This window comes from Mesocricetus auratus, unplaced genomic scaffold, assembly GCF_017639785.1.
Source record: "Mesocricetus auratus isolate SY011 unplaced genomic scaffold, BCM_Maur_2.0 Super-Scaffold_4256, whole genome shotgun sequence".
In the NCBI taxonomy this organism is placed as follows: domain Eukaryota; kingdom Metazoa; phylum Chordata; class Mammalia; order Rodentia; family Cricetidae; genus Mesocricetus; species Mesocricetus auratus.
The window spans coordinates 123,219,211-123,244,007 of NW_024429182.1; the positions used below are offsets into that span (position 1 = coordinate 123,219,211).

Genomic DNA, 24,797 nt, shown 5'->3' on the forward strand with positions numbered 1-24,797 from the left:
CCAGGCAGATCTCCATGAGGTCGAAGACAGCCTGGTCTACAGAGTGAGTTCTAGGACAGCCAGAGCTACACAGAAAAGCCCTGTCTCAAACACACACACACACACACACACACACAAAAGGAAGTAGCAAGATGGGTCTGTGGGTAAAAGCACTTACTGCCAAGCCTGAGTAAACACACACACACACCACATGCACACATACATACACACCACACATACATACACACCTGATGGGGGATGTCCTTCTGTATATATGTTTCTCTAATTGGTTGATGAATGAAAGACTGCCTGGCCCAAATGGATGGCACTAGAGGAAACCATCCTGAGTGAGGTAACCCAGACACAAAAAGACAAACATGGTATGTACTCACTCATATATGGATTTTAGACATGGATCAGGGAGTGTCAGCCTACAATCCCAGTGCCAGTGAGTCTGGGAAACAAGGAGGTTCCCAAGAGAGATGGATGATACCCCAGAGAAGTGGAATGAGGCAAGATCTCCTGAGCAAATTGGGAACATCGGGGGAGGGGAGACGGAGCCAAGAAAAAGAGAGGGGGATAAGAGGAGGGGAGAAGAAGGCATGGGGGAGCAGGAAGGTTGAGTCGAGGTAAGAATAGAGGAGAGCAGGATGAGAGATACCATAATAGATCGAGTCATTATAGGCTTGAGGAGAGAGCTGACACTAGTGAGATCTCCAGAGATCTACAAGGATAACACCAAGTGACAAACTAAACAATAGTGGAGAGACTACATTAATAGCCCCTCCTTGATGATAGGGTTGATGACTACCTTATATGCCATCCTAGAACCTTCATCCAGGGATTGATGGAAGCAGAGACAGATACCCACAGCTAAACAATGAACTGAATTCCTGGAACCTAGTGACAGAGATGGAGGAGTGATGAGCAAAGGGGTCAAGACCATGATGATGAAACCCACAAAGACAGCTGACTGGACAAGGGGGAGCTCTTGAATCCCAGACTGATGGCTGAGAGACCAACAGGAGACTGATCCAGACTTCATGAATGTAGTGCCAGAGAGGAAGCCACAGAAATCACTGGGGCCTTGGGTAGTAGATCAGTGTTTATCATGGTTTATGAATGATCTTTGGGAGCCCATTCCAAATACAGGGATGCTCTCTCAGCCTGGACACATGGGGAAGGGCCTAGGTCCTGACCCTGATGAAATGACAGACTTTAGAGATCTCCCCCAAGGAGGGTCTCACCCTCCCTGGGGAATGATGTGGGGATTGGGTGGGGGGCTGGTGGAGGGACAAGGGAGGAGGGGTGGGAGAGGGAGCTGGGACTGACATGTGAAACATAAACATTTCTAATTTCAATAAAAACATATATTGAGAAAAAAAAAACACAGCCTGGCCAATGAAGCAGGAAAAGGGAGGGATAAGGAGACAAGGAGAATTCTGGGAAAGGCAGAGGAAGGCCGGAAAGAGACGACATGTAGCCACCGAAGGAGCTGGAGATCCGGAACCTTCTCCGGTAAGGTAAGACCACATGGAAATTCTTAGATTAATAGAAATGGGTTAATAATTAAGACAGAGCTAGCCAGTAAGAAGCCCTAGTCATCGGACAACAGTTAAATAATATAAGTCTTTGTGTGCTTATTTGGGGCAAGGCAGCTGTGGGACCAGTGGGACAAAGAGAATCTCCCGAAACACACACCACACACACATATACACATACACACCACACACGTACATACCACATACACACCACACACGCATATACACATACACACACATAAACACCACACACATACACACCACACACATACATACACACCACACACATACATACCCACACACATACATACCCACACACATACACACCACACACATACATACCCACACACATACATACCACATACCCACACACATACACACCACACACACATACACACATACACACCACACACATACATACCCACACACATACACACCACACACACATACACACACACGCCCTACACACACACATACACCACACACCTCAGTAGACTCAACCACCACATGTCCGCCCTCATCATGACGATGCTTGTGTGGTTTAGATGCAAACTGTCTCCCTGGGCTCATGTGCTTGGTCCCCGCTGGAAGCACTATTTTGCATGAGGCTGTAGAAGCTTTGGGGTGTGGGACTACCTAGAAGAAATGTGGGTGGAGGTTGGGGCCCTGAGGGTTTCCTGCTCCACTGAGATGTGACTGTGCAGCTGCACACCCCCAGTGCCAGGGATAAGCTGGCCCCATCTCTAGGCCATCCCTGGATGCCCTCTGAGCTGTGAGCCAAAATAAGGCCTTGCTCCCTTCAGCTTCTGTGTCAGATCTTTTGTCACAGCGAGGAGACAAGTAACTGGCACATGCCCAGTCTCCCCTCCCAGCCCGGAACTCGCCTGGGAGACCCAGTCCAGAGCATCCCTGCACTCAGCCCCTGGGCTGGACTGCTGCAAAGGCCTCTCAGATCAGCATATGACAAGAGTGTTTGTCATGTCCTCTACCCCTAAACTCACTGATCCCACCGCCTCCACCACCAATCTCCCAGCCTGGTCCTCCCCACATCCCTGAGCCCATGAGGTAACCCATGGGAATTATCTTCCACTACTCCCTCTCTGTCCTCTATCCAGATTAGCAACGGGTCCAGGAGGTTTTACTCTGAACACCCATCCTTGAGCTGTTTACTTGTCTCTGTCCTGTTCCAAACACAGTCACTCACTCGTGATAACGATGATGATGATACATTCAAGTTGGTTTTTTTTTTTTTTGTAAGTTGAGAGTCTACTAGCCCCTCCCATGAATCAGGGAGCTCCATTTACAGCAGGATCTTAGGTGACCATCAAAGTGACTATTAATGTGCCATGCTCTGCTCTTCCATCTAGCTGGAAACATTTCCAGTTCTTATCTCCCTACCCTTAACCCATCTACAGCCTTTCTCCTCTCTGCCTCCTCAGCCATGACAGCCATGTTCCTTCCGAGTATTATGTGAACTGCTAATTCTAAGATCTTATTCCTTGTGGCTGCCTCCCTGCAAATCGCTCAGAAGCTGCCAATGACTCACCCAGGAAACCTGAGGCCCAGCAGTGGACTTGGAGTCAGTGGTGCCTGACAGCTGCTCGGTGGCTGAGGAAGAATGGAAACGGGAGTCTCCACTGGTCCATGATAGATGCCCCTGGTCCTGCGGCAGTTGCTGGAGTGAAAAGCAATCAGTCGTCAATGTTCCTGGCTGCAGTCTGGTGGAAGTTAAGGTCAGCTGAAGAAAGGACACCTCACAGAGTGAGTATAACCCAACTAGACAATATATGTCTTTAGTATATTCTACATGTCTACAACTGTGCAAGAAGATGTACAATGATAACTCTACGATGCCTGATTCCAAAATTATAATAACCTTGTGGAAGATAGAGAAAATTCCACAGGATGACCCCTGTATCCCTCTGTCTGGAATAATTTCCCCACCATCATTGGTAGGCCTGCATTGTACAAATGCCCAAATGCCTGCCCACACAGATTCCTGACCATTCATCTTGGCACTCACCTTGTGTGTGTGTGTTTATACATGTGGAGGCCAGAAGTTGGCATTACATGTCTTCGTCAGTAACCCTCTGTCTTAGATAGGGTTTCTAGTGTATGATGAGACACCTGACCACAGCAATTCTTATAAATAAAACATTTAATTGGGGCTGGCTTACAGTTCGGAGGTTTAGTCCATTGTCATCATAGCAGCCAGTGTAGTGGCACAAAAGGCAGACATGGTGCTAGAGAAGTAGCTGAGAGTTTTATATCAGGAGCTTCAGGCAGCAGGAAGAGAATGAAAGCCACTGGGTTTGGTGTGAGCTTCTGAAACCTCAAAGCCCACCCCCTAGAGATGTACTTCCTCTAATGAGGCCACACCTACTCCAGCAAGGCCATATCTACTCCAATGAGGCCACACCTAATAGTGTCACTCTCTGTGAGACTATTGGGTGGGAGTGGCATGTTCATTCAAGCAACCACAAACTCCATCTCATTTTTTTAAGACAGAATTTCTCGATGAACTCAATAAACCTGGAACTCACTGATTTAACAAGGCTGTCTGGCCAATGAGCTCCATGGATCCCATTGTCTCTCACCCCACCCCCTTGTCACTGGGGTGACAGAAGTGCATTCTCCCAGATTTTCTGTTGGTACTGGAGATCTGAACTCAGGTCCTGCTTGCTCCTCAGGCACTTTACCAAGGACACCATCTCCCCAGCTGCCGCACTCACACTCACATCTTATCCCTCTGATACAGCACCCCCAGGACAATCAGGGCATCCTGCCGTCTAGAACTCAGAGACAGAAGCAAGTCCTAACTCCAGTCCATCCCTCACATATTCGGCCAAGATGACAGGGCAGTCAACTTGAATCCATAGTTATTCTGAGCAAATGTTCCTGTGTACATTATCCTGATGACTTTAGGACCATTGACAGGGACAGGTAAGTGACAAATCCATCCCATAGGCAAATATGCTTTTCCTTATGCCACTAGACACAGACTATATTCTGAGTTATTCATACTTGCTCCCACAGGTCAGGTTCGATTCTGCTGCCTCTGGACCACTCAGCCACATTTGTATTTTTGGAAACAATGTCAGAATCATTCTGCCCCAAGATCTAATATGTGTCACAAACTATTCCTGAGCTCGTTTTTCCCCCCTCCTCATTCCAAGCCTTCTGAACAAGCAAATGAAGGCTTCCAGCCATGAATGATTGAGTTACCTAACCAAACTGACCAGAAAAGGTTGGAAGAGCGCAAACAACAACCAAAATTTCGAACTCAGCAAAAAGGAAGTGTGTAGCAGAGAACAGTCTATCCATCTGAGAAGGCTGAAGGCAGGCGTTAGGAAAATTAGCTTAAGCATTTTTCATGCATCAGGTACTCCATGTTAGCTAAAAGAGGATTAGATTGCTGGATGGCCACTGTCTTTAGAGCCACTGAATGCTGACAGAACTCAAGACCACCTTGTGTGTGTGAGTGCCTGACACATCTCAGGAACTGGGTTGCTGTACACTGGGCCGTTTAGTCTCTGAACACCATGATGAAGCCCTACCCAAGGACAATGGTGTCATTTCAAAAGTCTGTCACTTAGGAAAACAAGCATATCTATCACTTAGGATGTGTAGCACGAGCAAGCAGACCTATCTTAAATAAGCAGAATGAGAAAGCTTTTGGAAATATACAGAATGGTTTGGAGGACGGGATGTACAGCTGAGCTGTCACACTGAGAAAGATTGATGCCAGACCCTCAGTGGGTGCCTAGGGAGTTAGGAGTGATTGACAGCTCATTAGTGTCCCACTGTTGGGACAAACAGAAATCCCATATTTTCCCATCAAAACTCAACATCTGACTGACCAACCTAATCACATCAGTGCCCACCCCTTGACCAGAACAGGGAGGGACATTTTGAGTAACAGCTTTAAGGAGACCCAGCTCACATTGGAGAAAAGAGGTTTCCTTTGGCACCATTCTACAAGGAAAGGGAGAGGGACAGACAAACACACATCCACCATACCACATCTTACCAAATTCCTTGTTAGCAGAGAAAGCAGCCATGTGCATTTCATGCTGTGCATATCAAAGGCTAACCAAAGATTGCCTTCCCTCTATGTTTTCAGAGGGAAAGTTTCTTCAACTCCCCAAGAATCATTTTCCTCAACTATAAATGAAAAGGCCCAGCCTGATAAGAGTTTTACAGCTAGAAGTGCCTCAGGCAAGAACAAACCCTCTTGGTATGAATATAGATTACAAGCTGGCGGAAAGGAAGGATTTTGAAGGTCATTGTGTGTCTGCAAGGTAACTGAGGGTGACTACAGAAACTGAGTCGAGGTCATGCCTTGTCTATCAATTGTCCCCATCTAAAGAGAATGACCAGATTATGATGCAGATTTTGAAGGCTGAATAATGACAGGGAGGTATAAAGAACAGCAAAGACAGAACTCTGAGGTAGGGTTCTTCTTCTGACAAAGCTTGTAGTGGCCAAAGTTCTCTCTGCAAACAGATAAGACTTGCCCATCTCTGATCAGGATGTCAAGAGATCCCTCACAAGTGTGCTGATCCATGTCTACAGTTCCAGCTCTTGGGAGGTGGAAGCAAGAGGATCTGGGTTTGAGGCTAGCCTTGGCTACATGAGGTCAGCCTCAGCTACATAAGGCTAACCTCAGCTACATGAGACCCAGACTCAACAAGAGTTAATTCAAAATAACAGGGCAGCTAGCTATACTACTACCATGCAGCCTAAATCATTACCCCACTTCCTCTACTAGCTTTCTTCAATATGGGAAACTGAGGTTCTCTCCATCTTAGGAAGCCCTCTGTGGATGCAACTTTACCACAAAACCCAGTCACTGCTCCAAACCCCTCACCACCAGCCCCTAAAGAATCTTTGAAGTCCCTTCTGTTGCCCCACTAAGACTCTTATGAAGCCCAGACACAGAGCTTTAGAAATGTGCACTGGTTATTCAGAGTTCAGCTAACCAGATCTTCAGTTTAATTACCTTATGTCTCTGAGGTCACTAGTCCCAGTGTGCTGTCAGAAAGGCTTGGCTCCTCTTACTTCATAGCACTGATGGGACAGACTCCTGTGAGACAGACAGACTCTTAGGACATAATCCCTCCCTCCACTCTGAGCTCTAAGCAACTGCCAGACTGGAGGGGGAGGAGTTTCATTGTTGTTGTTATTTATTTGGTTGGTTTTGGTGTTTATTTTTTGTTTTGTTTTGGGGCTTTGTGGGAGGGGTTGTTTTCTTGTTTGTTTGGTATTTTGTTTTGTTTTGGAGACAGCTTTCTATGTAAACCAGAGTATCCTTGAACTCACCAAGATCCTCCTGCCTCTGTCTCCCAAGTGCTGGAATTAGAAAGTCATGCACCACCACACCCAGATGGGAGGGAGAGCCTTTTACCATCTGATTCTCATGGTATAGCAATCATTATACTTTATTTTTCTCCACAATTTTGTTTTTAAAGAAGGGGTCTTGTGTCACCCAGGCTGGCCTTGAATTTACGTAGCTGAGCTGGCCATAAACATCTCTCCTCCTGCTCCCATCCCCTCAGTAGGATTACAGTCCACAGACAGACAGACAGACAGACCAAAAGGAAAAAGGGCAGGTAATGGAGGGTGAATATGGCTGAAATAAATATGCACATGCATGAAAACGTCAAATAAAACCCACTATTAAATACAATTAATATATGCTAATAATGTTTTTAAATAATTGGTGGAACCTAATTAAGTACATATTAATATATATACACTTAAAAGAATAGTCTTTTTCCTAAGTAGGACTTAGGAACATATGATTCTCGAGCTGGACATCTGCAAGAAAATTAATCAAGTAGACAATGGATTGGAAAGAGTACTCTATGTTTCGTGCATATTTATTGTTTATTAATGACCTCTCTTGATTGATTGGCTTCTGTTTTATTGGTTTCTCTCAATGACACAAATGTAAATTGACTTCTTAATCATCCACACTTGTAACCATTTACCCACACGTTCAGTGACACTGCCTGTGAGCCTGCTGGGCCATGTTATAGGAGCACAAGTGCTCCTCCAGGGTCTGGGTCTCCATGTCTTGACTTGTTCTCTACCACTGCTCCATAACGACACCCATCGTCATGAGACAAACATCTTGGGACTGCGTGTTACCCTGCCTCAGTCCTGAGAATCACATTCACTCCTTGAATATATGTCTGCCTGGTCCCGGGCGTACAGTTCTGCCTAGAGCAGGCTCATCCACAGCTTTGCTCACCACTGACACAAGCTCAACTCGTTCCCTAGAAACCACAGAAAGGTAGAAGGAGGGGACAGACTATTACAAAGTTGTCATATGACCTACACAGACATGCCAGGACACACACACACACACACACACACACACACACACACACACACACAAATTTTAAAGTAAAAGTTAAAATTGACATGATAGCCTTGTGCTGCTGTCTACTGCCGACCCTTTGGTTCTAGTCTCTCTCAGTAGGGGTACCCAGTCTTTATGGAGGTCAATATTTTTTTAGAAATTCTCATGAGTGATGAATTTATATGATTCCCTCTCCCTCTTGTCCTTCCATCTCTCCCTGTGTCTTCCCACTCCCTCTCAAATTCATGACTCCTTTTTCTTTAATTAGCATTGTTAGATATACACACACTCACACACACACACCTGCTGAGTCTGCCTAGTGTTGCTCCTATATATGTTTTTAGGGCTGACCACTTAACATTGGATAACTGGGGGCTCTTCCCTAGGTAAACCAGGTTTTCCTTCTCTCAGCAGTCATTAATTGCCTGGAGCTCTTCATCTAAGGGTAGGGCCTTATAAGATTTCCCTCACGCACACTGGTGTGTCAACCGGTGTTGTCACGGTTCGGATCTTTAGGTAGGAATAGTGTTGTGATTTCCTGGGTATCGATTCCCTGTCACAGAGGACCCACTCCCACAGCAGACATCCTAGTCCTGTGGCTCTTACAATGCTTCTTCTTTTCCACGGTGGTCCCTGAGCATTAGCTGTGTGGATTGTATTGTAGATACATCAGTTGGGGTTGGGCATGCCCCAGTCACTAGTTCTCCGTATTTTGAACAGTTGTGGATTTCTGTAATGGTCTCTGTCTGCTGCAAAGAGAAACATAGAGGGGTGTGGTGGTTTGAATAGGAATGGTCCCCATAGGGCCTGTATATTTGAATGCTTGATCCTTAAGGGTGGTGCTGCTTGAGAGGGATTAGGAGGTATGGCCTTATTGGAGTAGGTGTGGCTTTGTTGGAGGAAGCGTGTCATTGGGAGAGGACTTTAGGGTTTCAGAAGCTCAACCCAGGCCCAGGGTCTCACTCAACCTGCTGCCTGCTGATCCAGATGCAGAACTCTCAATTCCTTCTTTAGCATCATGTCTGCCTGCATTCTGCCATTCTCCCCATCATGTTGACAATGGACTGAACCTCTGAAACTGCAATCCAGCCCCAATTAAATGTTTTCCGTTATAAGAGTTGCCGTGTTCATGGTGTCTCTTCACAGCAATAGAACACTGACTAAGATAAATGGTGAGAGTCACCGTTGTCTGTGAGGGTAAGGATAGTATTTAGAATGCAGTGAAAAATAACATTGGTTTAAAAAAGTGGCAGTAGCAGTTTCTCCTCTAGGTTCCATGGCCTTCCCAGTTGTGGTCATTTGGCTAAATTTGCAGCACCAGGAATGAATTCCCTCCTACTGAGCAAGTCCAGCTCAACAGCTGTCGGTTAGTACCAAGTATTGCACCTCTGGGAATATCTTGTCACGACAGACATTGTGGTCTGAGAGTTACAGTTGAGTTGGCAGTTTGCACAGCACCTTCCAGCACCAAGAACTAGTCCTTAAGATAGAGGTTTCCAGGTGAGATCCAAGTTCTTTGTCCAAAGTATGTGTCAATCTTCAGCAATAAGGATTTACTTCAAATTCTGAAAGGTAACCAAGGGCAACGGCGATATATTTTTTTTAATCTCATGTCATAAGCACATTGAAAGTCCTATTGTCTGTGCACACATTCCTGTCTTGAATTGTCAGATGTGCAAAAGCAAGACTTCCCAACAGCCCGTCACTGCAATCTAATCTCCCTGAAGCTCAGGCAGAAACAACTGATAAGGCTTCCCAGCATCCAAAATCCAAGTCTAAAGAGATTCAAATCTGTCCCCAGCAGAGCAACAGCAAGAGACTGGAAACCCAAACAGCAGCAGACTTACATCAAACACCACTAATAAGGCTTGGCTTGCAATGTGTGCTGATATTATCCATTCTTTTCTATTTCATTTGTAAAATTGGGTTTTACCTATTAAATTGATTGGACTATTGGACTCTGTTCAATTGTTTGTAAAACACTATTTGCTCTAGTCTTAGCAGTTAAAAGTCCCCAGTGAGCCAGAGTGATGGCTCAGAAGTCAAAAGTGTTTTCTGTTCTCCCAGAAGACCTAATTTCAACTCCCAGTACCCATGTAGGGTGGCTCATGACTGTCTGTGACTCCACCTCCACGTCCAGGGGATCTGACACCTTTTTCTAGCCTCCTGGGGTACTCCTACAAACATGGCACACACACACACACACACACATATACACACACAGACACACACACACACACACACACAGATACCTGAGTGGGTAAGGAGGTAGGAAGGACCTGGAATGAGTTAGGGGAAGGGAACAAATATTATCAAAATACATTGTATAAAAATGTTAATAACAGTTTTTAAATAAAAATATAAAAAAACTGACACCTAAAAAACAAAGTTCCCAATGACAAGTTGGAAGCTGAGGGGAGAAAGATCTATACCTCTGAGGTGGGGCCCCTGCTCTTCTGCTGTCTTGCTGAACGGTGAGGGACAAGTCACCTAGCCTCACCGTGGCCTGCTTTCCACCTTAAACGGGGTTCTGCCTGCTGCACCTAATTCATGTGTCTATTAGGCAGATCCTCTGGCAAAAGGTGTGAGAGCATTTGGAAAATATTAAAACACCATTCACCTAGAAAGAGGGGGTGCCAGCAGAGAAGGAAGAAGGGAAGGAAAGTCAGCTGGTCTCCGTGTGTGCACTCCTCCAGGGCTCAGCTCCATTACTTGTGGAGCAGACAGAGTCCAGGAAGGGACAGAAAACAGCTACAGTCATGTCTCCATGTTCTCAGGCCCACAACCCAGTGATTGGCCAAGAAGAAAAAGAAAATCTCAACAAAGGCCAGACACAGCACCCTTGAAATCAGTGAAGTCAGCATTGTCTTTTTTTTTCCCCCTCTGGTTCCAGGCTGGCCTTGAACTCACATTGTCTCAAAGATCCTGCCTATATTCTCTGAACACGCAGCGCTGGGATTACAGGTGTACCCCACCGCACCTGATGCAGTGCGGGAGAAAGAACCCCGGGCTTCATGCCTGCTGGACAAGCAAGCGCTCTACCAACCTAGCTACATCCCCAGCGCCAGCATCATCTCATTCACCACATTGACTTTTACCACCCAGCCACCAATCGCCGACGGCTCGGTGTCCTATCCTCTAAGAGGCACCAGAGAAGTCAGTTCTACGTGGGCATTTTCACTTTTGTGAGCTCTGCTGCCTAGTTTCCTCATTGTCCTACTTAGGGCTGAGCAGATAGTGCCCTCTTGCAAGACTCGGGGAGCCCGCCTAAGCGCAGCTGCTTTGTAAGGGAGACTCTTCTCAACAAGCTTGACATTTTCTCCATGCTATTTGGTCCACTTCCCGAGCCAGTCACTGAACTTTCAGCTGGGCTTAGCAATCCATAATCCATTACTTTAGTTCAATGCACCTTCTGAGAAGTCACTCCCACCGTTACTCCTGGAAAGATTTCCCTTTACTGTGCAGATGTCAAGCATAAATGCCCACAAGGGGCCAGCCATATTCCATAAATGAGGACAGAGGGCCATGTGTGCAAGTGGACACATCACTGTGGGTGCTAGAATGATCGCCAGCTGGCATGTGCCCACCCATTAAAAAGGGGCAGCTACTGTCCACCTCCAGGTTTTCAGATTTCCCAGTGTTCCAAAAGAAGCCCCATGTATTATTTTGTAATTATGTATTTTATTTGTGTGCATGCTAAGTTCAAGTGTGGAGATCAGGGGATTACTTGGGGAAATCAATTCCCTCCTTCCACCAGGGACTAAACTCAAATTGTCAGGCTTGGCAGCAAGCACCCTTTACTCACTGACCCATCTCATGGGCCCAGAAATCTGAGTTTTAAATGAGAAACCACCTGGTTTTCAAATAGCCATTTAGCTGGGTGGTGGTAGTCTCTAACCAGTCAGTGAGCTACAGTCTCAATGAGAGACCTTGTCTCAAGAAATAAGAGAGAAATCTGGAGAGATGGCTCTGCAGTTAAGAACACTTGTTGCTCTTGCTAAGGATTGAATTTCAGTTTGAAGCACCCATGTGATGACTCACAATTGTCTGTAAGGGACCTAATGCCCTCTTCAGACCTCCCTAGGCACTAGGTATATTTGTGGTACATATATACGTACGGAAGTAAAACAGTCATACACATAAAAAGAAACAACAGATGTAAAAAGAAAAAAGAGGAAGAAGCCAGGCTCAGTGGCACACACCTTTAATTCCAGCGAGAAGCAAATGAGTATCTGTGATTTCAAGCCTACCTTGATCTGTATTACAAGTTACTGGTCAGTCAGAGCTGCATAGAGAGACTCCATCTCTAAATAAATCAATAAGGTAAAGAGAGATGGAGTAAGACACTTAACATCAACGTGTGGCCTCTACAATCACACATGCACACACACATTCATGTACATATTCACACACTCCTACATGAACATACACACACCATTACAAAATCAAAACTAAGTGATCTGTATTACATTATGTCATTAGCTTGTTGCAGTCAAATCTACTCAAAGCGTCTTCAGTCTTTCATACTGCCTTAGGCCTGGTCCTCTAAAAAGCAGAGCCCATACTGTCCCTGGGCTTTAAAGGGAGAAAGCACTCTGGTTTCAAGGAAGGATGTACAGGCAGCTGTCAATCCTTTGTCCCATGAAAAGCCCCAGAGAGACACAGCAGGTCAGCAGGCAGGTGGATTTGCTGAAAGAAGTGGGTGAGAGGCAGAACATAGGGATGAGGAAAGAATGGGCTACTTTGCCAGTTCTGGAGAAGTGACAGGATGAAGCCCACCGGGAATGTGGACACAGGTGTGACCTGAAAATCCTTGCGTTTAGTTATTGTCATTTTGCACTTTCAACTCAGCCTGGATCTGGCCAAAGCAATCTAGTCTCTCCACTAGACAACATTCACTCTGCAATGTGAATTTTGTGTGAACTTACAGATGCCATGTGTCATACCTATAATGCCGTCTGTGTTCACTCAGGTCTGGGAACAGCATCAACAAGAAACTCCAGGCACGTGCAGAGTTAGCCCAGCTGCGTAAGCGCAAAGGACACCCCTGACACTCTCAGCTGTTTGGCCTGCATGCTGGCTACAGTATAATCCAGAAAGCAGTTTGGAGTCTTCAGAAGAATATGCAAGTCTAAGTCTAAGATGGTGCGGACAGTCTGTGTAGATGCAAGGAGGCATCACTAAAGAGTAGCTATTGCAAAAGCCATTAAGTCAAAAACAGACAGACAGAAAGAGATAGAGGACAAATTCTATCACAAACAAGAGACGTCAATATAGATCCTACAGACACTAGAAAAATAACAAGGGAATATCAGGTGCAACTTTATGCAATAAATACAACAGAAACAATAGATATGTTCTATGGGGGAAAAAACTACTGTGCTGACACAGCCTGAGGCTTTGGAGAAAATTTGCAACTGCATTTACAAACTGAAGAAATGTAGTTTACAAACCACTTCCCCACTTCCTCTAGACCCTTCAAATTTTAACAGTCATAAATTCACAAAGTCGCTCCACACAAAATTAAATAGCAAAGTTCTATAAGCTAGGATCTCAACAGAGATGCAAATGTTAAGTTGTCTGGCAGGGTTTAGGTTCATTGGATTTACTTTTCATTTTCTTTCTTTGTTTTTTTTTTTTTCTGAGAAAGGGTTTCCCTGTGTAGCCAAGGCTGTCCTGGAACTCGTAGACCAGGCTGGCCTTGAACTCATAGAGATCTGCCTGCCTCTGCCTCCTGAGTGCTGGGATTAAAGGTGTGCGCACCACCACCCGCCTTTTCATTTTCGTGTGTGTGTGTGTGTGTGTGTGTGTGTGTGTGTGTGTCTGAGGGAGAGAGAGAGAGGGAGAGAGGGAGAGAGAGAGAGAGAGAGAGAGAGAGAGAGAGAGAGAGAGAGAGAGAGAGAGAGAGAGAGAATTCAACCTCAGTCCCTACCTTCCACTTTGAGATGAAGCCTTTTGTGTTGTTATTCTCTTCTGCATATGCTGGTCTACCTAGCCCATGGGTTTCTGGGTATTCCATCTCTGCCTCCTATCTCCCCATCTACCAGATCTAGATTTTATATGGGCTCTGGGGATTCAAATGTAAGCCCTCAACATTTATGCAAAACATATGTAAAAACATCTTCCAGCCCTTGTTTTGAGGTTTTTGAGATAAGGTCTCATAGTCTGGGCTAACCTCAGACTCACTGATTGGCAGAAGCTGGCCCTAAACTTCTGATCCTCCTGCTTCACAAGCTTAATAGGCACTGAGGAATAGGACTAATAACACCAGTGAAGTGGGCTGAGTGGACAATCCAAAAATAAGAATCCAAAAATAATGCAGAGATACCCCAGTACTCCAAAATGCTTCTCCAGGAAAATATCATGAAGACCGCGGGTCGTCAGGTCTTTCAGCCTGAGAGATAACAAACCCACAAATCTACCGAGTCAGAGACCAGCTAAGACAACACATTTGGGTTTGGTAAAGAGCCAACAACCACTGTGTAGCTGTGTGACTCCACACAGTCGGGAACTCCGGATGCTCTGGATTGCTATTTGAAATTCCCTAGTGTTTAAATGTTGGCTGAAAGAAGAAAATACCGTGTGGGCCAACTAAAGCACACCAGCAAGCCAGATACCACAGCAACCGACCAGTCTTCGACCTTTACTTCATAAGGTTTTGTTTTTAAGAGGTGGGGTGTGGAGGAAAGAAGTTAAAGGAAGTTTTTGTTTGTTTGTTTGGGGTTTTTCTGTTATTCTTCTTTTTCTGTTTTGAGAGCCTGAACGATCACCTTCTGGAAATCGGTTTACTTTCCATGATCCCTAGGGTACAGGGACTTCAAAGCAAAGCAGCCTCCATCAGGACACTCCATCTTTCTCCAGTCCATCTCCCTCCTCCTGGGATCCAGTTGACAAAGACCTAGAGCCTAAGATTTGAGGAGCCGGGATTCTCCCCTCTTCCGGCTGCTGCCTATCCAGTGCCCAGCCTTCACCTCTCAAAGCTCATAGGTGATCACTGTATCCACAGGACGGAATTGACAGGGAGGTGGGAAAGAAACAGACTGCGATTGTTTATTTTACTATGGTCAAGAAACCAATTTGAAAAGCAAATCTGTCAGAGGTTCCTGAAAACAGATTAACTTTAACCTCCCAAGCCAGGCGTATGGGGTCATCTTCTGAGTTTGGCTATGACAGCCCCCTGCTCATGCTCCAGTGACCCAACCCAATCTCATTTTCAAGGAATCTTCAATGGAGCATGGATGAGACTCCTTGAAGAAAGTCTAGTCCTAATGACCCACATGTCCTTCCCAGAAGTCAGAGAATGGTCACGGTGTCACCCTAGGCAGGGTGAGTGCATACAAGCCAGGAAGACAAAATGAGCTCCAGAGGAGGAGGAGGAGGAGGAAGAGGAGGAGGAGGAGGAGGAGGAGGAGGAGGAGGAGGAGGAAGAGAAGGAGGAGCAGGAAGAGGAGGAGGAGGAGGAGGAGGAGGAGGAGGAGGAGGAGGAGGAGGAGAAGGGAGGAATGTGTCAGAAAAGAGGCTGAAAGTGCTCGATGGAGCCCCTCAGATAAAGTTGATGCTAGGGAGCTTTTCTCCCAGCTACTGTCTCCATGTGCTTCGATCACGTCTAGCTGGACTCCTTGCCCTGTGCCCCGGGCGGTTCAAGCCCCAATTGCCCACCCTCCGTGCATCCCCAGCCAGGGGACTCAAGCCACAGTTTTCAGCGATAATAGCTGACAGCAAAGGTATCTCTTTTCACTCTGGCTTAAACAGAAAGCGGAGCGTTTTCAAGGCAGCTCCCTCCCCCCCCCCCCCCTCACTCCGATGCGCCGTTCTCAACCCCCCTCACTGCCCCAGCCCTGGTCCCTCACTGCCCCAGCCCTGGTCACGCAGTCCACTTCAAGTTCCTTGAGGAAGGAGTGACCAACAAAAGAATTGGGCAAACCGCCGACAGCGGCACAGGAGTGGGAACTTCTTAGGAAAGGCTGGGAGGGAGTTGGAGGACTTCTTCAGAAAGCTGGAACTGTGAGGAGCCCCACATGTTGAGAAAGGAAAGAACAAAACCCACCTCCCCCAGCTCCTGCCCATCCATCATCTCCAAGTCTCCAGGAGTCCCCACCCCCACCCCGCGGCTCTGGAGTCTTTGTTCTGGAAGTGTCCGCTTTCACAAAGTAAGGGAATGGTCAGAAACAAAGCCCCCTTCACTTGTACGGCTGTGACTCAGCATAGGCTTACCTAGCACACACAAGGCCTGGATTCCATCCCCAACACTGCAGAAAAGGAGTGGTGTTAAAAAGAAGGGGAAGAAAAGAAGGGAGGAGAAGAAGAGAAAAGTCATTCCCTTTCTAGTGACTATTTAAGCTGATTTCCGAATGGTTACCTCCACAAATTGCACTGCGAAGACCCACTCACTACATAAACCACCTCCCCACATCACGGTGAGCTCCTAGCAGGGGAGTTGCTGCGCAATTGCATTGCCTTCGCCATACTAATCAATATTTACTACATTGACTACTAAGCTGTCACCAGCTTACATGCACTATGTTGGGCCGTTTTATGCAACTTTAAAAATAAAATCGAAGCCGGGCGTTGGTGGCACACGCCTTTAATCCCAGCACTCGGGAGGCAGAGGCAGGCGGATCTCTGTGAGTTCGAGGCCAGCCTGGTCTACAAAGTGAGTTCCAGGACAGCCTCCAAAGCCACAGAGAAACGCTGTCTCGAAAAACAAAACAAAAAAAAAAAAAAAAAAAAAAAATTTAAATAAAATAAAATCCTGGCTAAGCACTTTATAAAGAAAAGAGGTGTATTGTATGTAGCTTGTGACCCTGGTGCCTGGAAGGTCTAAACATCACAGTACGGGCCTCATAGTGTTACTGTGGGAGCATATTGGAAGAGATCGCATGACAAGTGGGAATCAGACAGCGAGGACAGGCTAATCGCCCTTTTTCTTTTTATTACCAAGTGTCCGGTGGGGGGTTGGAGGATGCCCCAGCACATGTGTAGAGATCAGAGGGCAACTCTGTGGAGTAGGTTCTCCCATCATTATGTGGGTTCCAGAGATGGAACTAGGGTCACTAGGCTTATGTACAGATGTCCAGCTGCTCAGGGTCCTGCCCTAGCTTCAGCTGAGTCCCAGCATAGCCCATGTAGCCGCCCTGCGGGGGGGGGAAGCCAATTTGTCCACACTGGAAGAATGAACAGAAGTAGCCCCACCGATGAAACGAGGAAGTCAGTGACAAAGACTGGTGTGCCTGCAGAGAGGAACTCCGTAGAGTGCTGGACACAGACCTCCTGGACTCTTCAGGGCTACAGCCTCCTAGGGTCCCCCGGTCAGGGTCAGTTCACCAATCCTGTCCCCTGGCTTCCTTCCCTTCTGTCTGCCTGCTCCCTCCCCATCCATGCTTCCTGGGATTGTCACCCAAACAATCCATTTGTATTCCAATGCTAGCCTAGGGTCTGCAACCTAAGACAGCTGTTATGATTGATATTTATTAAGGGAAAGGATATAAGTTCCCCCCAAAACAAGAGCAAATGAGAGCAAAAGAGTGGCCAGACACAGAAGCCTGTAGATGGACACCGTGCTGGCCAGACCAGTGTCGCTCAAGTTGCAAAACAGCTTTTTTGTTGGTGGTGCTGGTTTGTTTTGTTTTTTGTGAGTATGAGTATCTGTATGGGACATATGTGTGTAGTCATGGACATAGGGTGTGATTGTGGGGGTTAAGGCCAGAGCCTGTCTTCCTCAGTTTCTCTCCATTGTTTGCGCTTTATTTTTTTATTGTTGTAAAACAGTTTAATTCTTGCCTGATGGGGGAAGTCCTGTGTATATGTTGATGAATAAAGCACTGTTGGCCAATAGGGAAGCAAGATAGGTGGGACTAGGTGTTGAGGCGGATTCTGAAAAACAGAGGCACAGTGAGTCATAATGTAGGATTCGGGAAAAGTAACAGGTCCAGACCCTTTCTCTGGTAAGAGAAGATCACATGGAAATACTTAGATTAGCAGTTATGGGTTAATAACTAAGTCAGAGCTAGCCAATAAGAAACTAAAGCAAGGGCTGGAGAGATGGCTCAGAGGTTAAGAGCACTAGCTGCTCTTCCAGAGGTCCTGAGTTCAATTCCCAGCAACCACATGGTGGCTCACAACCATCTGTAATGAGATCTGGTGCCCTCTTCTGGCCTGTAGGCATACATGAAGTGCTGTATACATAATAAATAATTTTTTTAAAAATCTTTAAAAAATAAAAATAAAAAAAGAAACCAAAGCAAATGACCAACAGCATTATAATTAATATAGTGTCTCACGTGTTATTTGGGGGCTGAGGCAGCAGTGGGACCCAAGCGGCTGGCAGGAAGACTACACATTACACTTGCTAGGCAGTGGTGGTGAAAACCTTTAATCCCAACATTCAGGAGGCAGAGGCAGATAGTTCTCTGTGAGTTCAAGGCCAACCTGGTCTACAGAGCAAGTTCCAGGACAGCCAGGGCTACAAAGAGAAACCCTGTTTCAAAAAACAAACAAAACTGCTGACTTCTCCCTCAAATCCTGTCAGTTTTTTAAATATGCTTTTAATTGAAATAGAATTATATCACATTCCCCTCTTTCCTCCCTCCAGCCCCTCCCAGCTACCCTTCCTCAAACCCCCTCCCATGTCTCAACTCAACTATCAAGTTGATAGCCTATTTTCTTTGATGATGATTATTACTGTAACACACACACACACACACACATACACACACACACAGAGTCAGCCCTAAAACCACACACATACCAACAAAAATGAATTCATCAGGTTGTATTTTTATATTTGTACACACACAAATATTCTTCTTAGTTTTTGTTTTGGAGTCTTGGGGGTTGTTTGTTTGGAGTTTATTGGGGGGTTGTTTTTTTGTTTTTGTTGTTGTTGTTGAAATAAAGTTTCTGTGTATAGCCCTGGCTGTCTTTGAACTGGCTCTATAGACCAGGCTAGCCTCAAACTCAGAGATCTGCCTGACTCTGCCTCCTAAATTCTGGGATAAAGGCCTGTGCCACCACACCCAGCCATCCAGCTTATTTTTTAAGGCAGGGTCTCACAGCAGCTAGCAAGCCCTGAGGACACTCCTATCTGTGCCACCTCAGTGCGGGGTTATGGAGGCACACATTGTACCTGGCTTTTCTGGTGGGGACTGAGGATCCGATCTCAGGTCCCCAGCCCTTTATTTTGTGGTTTGATTATTTGTTTTGTTTCTTTTAATTATGAGATCAAATTCAAGGCCTTGAGCCTAGAAGACAATAAACAACACTGTCTGACGGATGTGTCATGGATGGGCCTAAATCAAAACACTGTGAGCCACTGCTTTTCCCTTGAGCCTTCTGCTCTGAAGGGCACGGCCAGTGCCCCACCCCCAACCCCGTGTGTGTGTGTGTGTGTGTGTGTGTGTGTGTGTGTGTGTGTGTGTGTGTGTGTGTGTGCGCGCGCGCGCGCGCGTGTGTGTTTCGCCAGGGATGGAGTTCAGGACTTTATACATGGTAGACAAGCACTCTTCTGCTGAACTATACCCATAGCCCATTTCCTTTTTTTCATTTTGCCCAGGCTAGCCTGAAACTCACTCTGTAGCCCTAAGAAGGCCCTTGAACCAGTCCCCCTGCCTGAGCCTCCTAAACAGCTGGAATTACAAGCCTGTGTCACCGGGCCCCGGCCGTATTTAACTGTACTGTTTTCAACTGTGGTGCAATACACACAAAACAACCATCTCAAACGCTCAGGGTGGAGCTTCTGCCCCTGCCCCGCCCATGTTCCTGTGAGCCAGTGTGCCAACTGCCAGCCGCTCATCTCTGCCTGAGGCTTCTCAAAGGCCCAGAAGACCAGCAGGCACACAGACAATCAACACCCCCAGCTCTCAACCAAACCCTGAGAGTCAAGACTGCCTAGTGTCCACTGTAGGGCTACTCCACATTTCAGATCTCTCTGCCTACCACGCCCCACTTTCCCGCAGAGTCAACCTCCTACCCTGTGCTGGGAGTTGGCTCCGTGGCACCCTTCTTTGGGCTGCCTGACCCTCTTGTCCTGCTTCCTCTGGCTCCCTTATCTGCTTTCTGGGGAAACTCCAAGCGCTGCCAGGGAGCCCCTGTGGAGGGGCGCATCGAGCCCAGGCTCAAGACCTAATGGGCACTACGGAACTCCTATACTGTGTCTATCAAGAAACAAAAACAGAACTGCCAGTGCCGACAGGAAGGTCACCCTTCTGGTCCAAAGCAAACGTCCATATCGAGAAAGAAAAAGCAGCTTGAGCTCTGAGGCCAAGGCAGGCTGCAGAACGTGACTGGGCACGTCGTTCTTGGGATAGGGATTCTCTGATAGAATGAGGAAGGCCAGCTCTACTTTGGCAGGGAAACCAGGCTCCCAAGCCTGTCATTTGCTGGGGATTCCAGAGTGCACCTTCCACAGAGGAACACTTTTGCAGAAATGTTAGGGTTTTTTTGTTTTGTTTTTCTGTTTTGAAAGTGGTGCTTGCTGCTGCTGTTTTGTGAGGCTGGAGGTTCCAGCATGGGGCACAGCTACTCTATAGCCTAGACCAAAGAGCTCTCTTCCTCTACCAACAAAGGTGTTCCCTTCTGCCCAGCATGCTGCTTCAGGCAGGACGCCCAGAGCAGTGAGGGAGGATGGGGACACCTGCCTGGTGACCAATAGCATGACAGGTGTTGCAGCCAGATCACCCTCACATGTGTGTTGTTTCTGTCGCCTGACTGGTCACGAAACAGTTTCATTTTAAACGTGCTGTATAGCAGAGGATGACCTTGAACTCCTGACCTGCGTGCCCACCTGGAATGACTGCCAGGTGCCATCACACTCAGCTAGATGGTTTTTCATCTGCCTTACTTCTACGAACATTTATTTCTCTACTGTGAGTTTGCATGTGTGACTTTCTGTATGTGTGAGAGAGAGAGAGAGAGAGAGAGAGAGAGAGAGAGAGAGAGAGAGAGAGAGAGAGAGAGAGAGAGAGAGAGAGAATAACTTGCAGGAATTGGTTTTCCTCCACTATACAACTCCCAAGAATTAAACTCAGGTTATCAGGCTTGGCAGCAAGCACCCTTGCACAATGAGCTTTCATGGCAGCCGCCCATCGGCCTTACTTCTGACAATCTGCCCTTGCTGCAGGCTCATTCGCCACCACAGGTGATAAGGAATACATGCAGAAGCCCCTTTACCCTTCCAGGGTGGCTGGAGTGATGTCCAGTTGAGGAGCTACATAAAGAGCATCTCGTGGTGACTGTAATCTCTCCCAGACCCAGGGAAGGGCCAAAAGCCACTGCCTGAGCCTGGGACTGAGCTGCTGTCCTCAGAAGCAGGGAGTGAGCAGGCACTGCCCTGTGGATTCTTATGAACAAAAGGCCCGTTCTTTAATGAGGTTTCCTAATTTAGGGCAGGAGAAAACTGTTGAGCTATTATTAGGCAACAAATGGGTCCCATTTAACTGCCCTACTTTTAAAAAGTAACTTCTTTTTTAAATTAAAGAATTCTTTTTAGCCAGGCAAGCCTATAATTTCAGCACTGAAGAGGCAGAGGCAGGAGGATCACCCTGAGTTTGAAGCTGGCTTTAGCTACATTGGGGGCGGGGAGCACTGCAGAACAGAAGAAAACTGTTTTTAAGCATCCAAGTTCTCGGGAACATTCAGTAAAGCCTCAAACATGATCCTGACTTTGATGGCCAAAGTGTAGATTTAGTAAACTGGAGTAAATGATGGAGGTTTTGTCCGGCTCTGACATCTGGATTGTGCTCTTGGAGATGGTGACTTGGGTGGTTTGGTTTGGTTTCTGTTTTGCATACTGAGGGCCTAACACAAGCTCGGCGACCTCTCTTCTACTGAGCAACTATGGACTGTTCACCCTCCCTTCCTCTGACTGGAGTCTCTTGGAGAAATAAGTTTAATGTCTCTTCTCCAAATACTTGGGATCAGCAGAACAAACTTTGGGACATTTTTGAGATTTTTTGGAAGACTTATATATGCACAATGGGCTATCTTTGGGATGAGACCCAAGTCTAAACACAAAACTCATTTACAGTTCATATACAGATTGTACACACGTGATCTGGATGTAATTTCATATTTTTTTTTTGGTTTTTCGAGACAGGGTTTCTCTGTGGCTTTGGAGGCTGTCCTGGAACTCACTTTGTAGACCAGGCTGGCCTCGAACTCACAGAGATCTGCCTGCCTCTGCCTCCCGAGTGCTGGGATTAAAGGCATGCGCCACCAACGCCCGGCTCATATATTATTGTGCCTGCATTTACCACAACCCATCACATAAGGTCAAAAGTGGAATTTTCCACATGTAAACTATATCATTCATGGCTCAAAGTTTTGGATGTTGGAACATTGAAGATTCCAAGTGTCCAGATGAAGGGTGTTCAGTTAAACGTCTGCATTTTATCCGTCTTTCCTTGATCCCTTGAGGTTTTTAGATATTGTTGGGAACCATGAGAGCTCCTACCTGCTGGGAATTCTCATTCGACTTCCATGTAGACCATGCTGCCTTCAGAAGAAGCAGGGACGTTGCCAATCTGCTATCTACAGGGGGAAGGGAACAATGTCTTCTACCAGTTCCAGATGCTAAGTCACTGTGTGTCATTGGAGACTTCCAGCTGAGTTCACAATACAACTCATAACTTGAAGAGGAAGTTCATGTGCACTAGAGGGCTGGCCGGGCACAGTGAAGGCTTTAAAAGCCACGCTCATGAAACAAGATGGGAAAATTCATCTGTCAGTTTTACAGCCTACAAAATTTGCAGTGTGTCTTGGATGCTCTTTAATGTTCCTTGCGAGGAAGATGAGCATAGACCCCGGGGGAGGTGCAGGATGCAGGGCTCTACCTACCTGCATGGAACATGTTTCCTCTCCACATTCACAAAGGGGTCCTTCAGGGAGGCAGGCACACCGGAGGCTCCGTCGGGCAGCTGATCCCAGTTCCTCCAGACCTCTATCGACACACCAAGGGAAGCCAACTGCATTTGACTCCAATTCACTTCTAAAGCCCTGGTGTGTGGGGGAATTTCCTTTCATGTTTATTCTAAAAAAGTGTGACCCCCAAAAGTTAGCATTGCCCTTGTGTGCAGTTTGACAATGGCCACGGAAACAACACAGAGTGTCCTATGAGGTGCTTTTTGTGACGTTCACTCCTCTTGCTGATAGTTCTCAACCCCAAAGCCTCTCATCTAACCCTGACCTTAATTGCCTTAAGCCTAGACAAGCCCCCAGAGGGACTATGAGAGACCGCCAAACGTCACAAACAAAACTGGGTGCTTGGAGGTGGGCAGACAGCAGAGAACTCCTGCTCTAGAGAGAGTGTGCCAACACCCATTCCACTGTCCACCCCTCTCCTTCCCCATGAAGATGGCGTTTTTAATTAGTTTAATTAAAACCCAGAGTCAGATATAGAGGGATATGCTGAGAGAGCAGAAAGAAGGAGCAAGTCGCCACCACACCTCACCTCCTTAGCATCTCAGCAGACAAGAGAGCGAGTTCCTGTTTCTCCCTGCGTATATCCTGTTGCTGCCCAGCTACCTCACTTCCTGTCTGTCTGTACAGCCCTCCAGACCTCTATGGTTAGCTGGTGGCACGCTCCATCCTCTGACCTTCAGACAGGCTTTATTTGTACAAGCAAGATATCACCATAACCCCATTTCTCTCAGCTAAGGCCTCACAACGCTGTTCCTTCTTGTGTTCTCTGACTGGGTGAAAGGAAGCAACATCTCTTAATATCACTTAATATTAATGCCTCCACCTTAATATTTGAGACAATGTCTCTCACTAAACCTGGAGCTCAACCAATTGCTAGACTGGCAAACTCTTAGGTTCTGTCCATCTCCCCAGGTCCGGCCCTAGAGTTGCACATATACACCACTGTGTCTGGCTTCCAAATGCGTGGGTACTTCAGATCCAAACTCAGATCCTTATTCTCATATGACAAGCACTTTACTGAGTCATCTCCTCTAGCTTGTTGGTTTTTTTTTTAATGTTCCGAGACAATGTTTTCCATCTGGTGCTGCATACCAGTGAACCCCAAAGGGCCACCCTTTTCTGCCTCCTCAGCACTGAGATTATAAGCACACACCGCCCACACCTGGCTTTTTCACAGGGGACCAGACGCAGGTGTTCTGGCTTACAAGGCAAGTACATTGACTGAGCTCTTTCCCCAGCACTTGGAGTTCTCTTTGACTTTAGTCAAACCACTGTCATTCATCCACGATGGCGAAGCTTCTGTTCCACCTGGTCCCGTGGTCCTTTAGTCCCAAATAAACACACAGAGGCTTGTATTAATCATAAACTGGCTGATGGCTCAGGCTTCTTATTGGCTAGCTCTCTCTTAATTATTAAGACATTTCTTGACGGGCATTGGTAGCGCACGCCTTTAATCCCAGCACTCGGGAGGCAGAGGCAGGTAGATCTCTGTGAGTTGGAGGCCAGCCTGGTCTACAGAGTGAGTTCCAGGACAGCCTCCAAACAATACAGAGAAACCCTGTCTCAAAAAAAAAAAAAAAAGAAGACATTTCTATTAAACTATGTATTGCCGAGAGGCTGTGCCTTACCCGTAATGCCCTGGTATGTTACTCCTTTGGCCACTACATAGTGTCTCTCTCAAAACTCACTCTGTCTCTCTTTTCCCAGAATTCTCCTAGTCTGCTAGCCCCACCTACACTTCCTGCCTGGCTACTGGACAATTAGTGTTTTATTCATCAGCCAATAGGAGACTCAACAGCACACAGGACATCCCCCATCACATCCACTTGATCCTTCCTGAGATGTCAAAGGACATTTGGATGCACACTGAGCGAGTTTAAGGGAATATTTTTGTCACATGGCGGCCCATGGCAATGATGCCCCCTGAGCTGGGATGTGGAAAGAGCACTTCCCAACCCTTCCCTAGTTCCACAGTTTTAGCTCTAACCTCCATT

The 24,797-nt window shown here is 46.7% G+C and overlaps 2 long non-coding RNA genes across 2 annotated transcripts; one reads left to right on the top strand and one right to left on the bottom strand.

Moving 5' to 3' along the window:
- The first annotated feature begins 2,785 nt into the window (after positions 1-2,785).
- Positions 2,786-7,926, top strand: LOC121133543. Its single transcript, XR_005870421.1, has 3 exons — positions 2,786-3,281; positions 4,279-4,463; positions 4,557-7,926. It is a non-coding gene; the product is annotated as an uncharacterized LOC121133543 (long non-coding RNA).
- Positions 7,927-9,342: 1,416 nt separating this feature from the next.
- LOC110343633 lies at positions 9,343-22,847 on the bottom strand. Its single transcript, XR_002385930.2, has 3 exons — positions 22,720-22,847; positions 22,337-22,413; positions 9,343-9,452 (listed from the first exon to the last, which is right to left on the bottom strand). It is a non-coding gene; the product is annotated as an uncharacterized LOC110343633 (long non-coding RNA).
- Between the last annotated feature and the right edge of the window lie 1,950 nt (positions 22,848-24,797).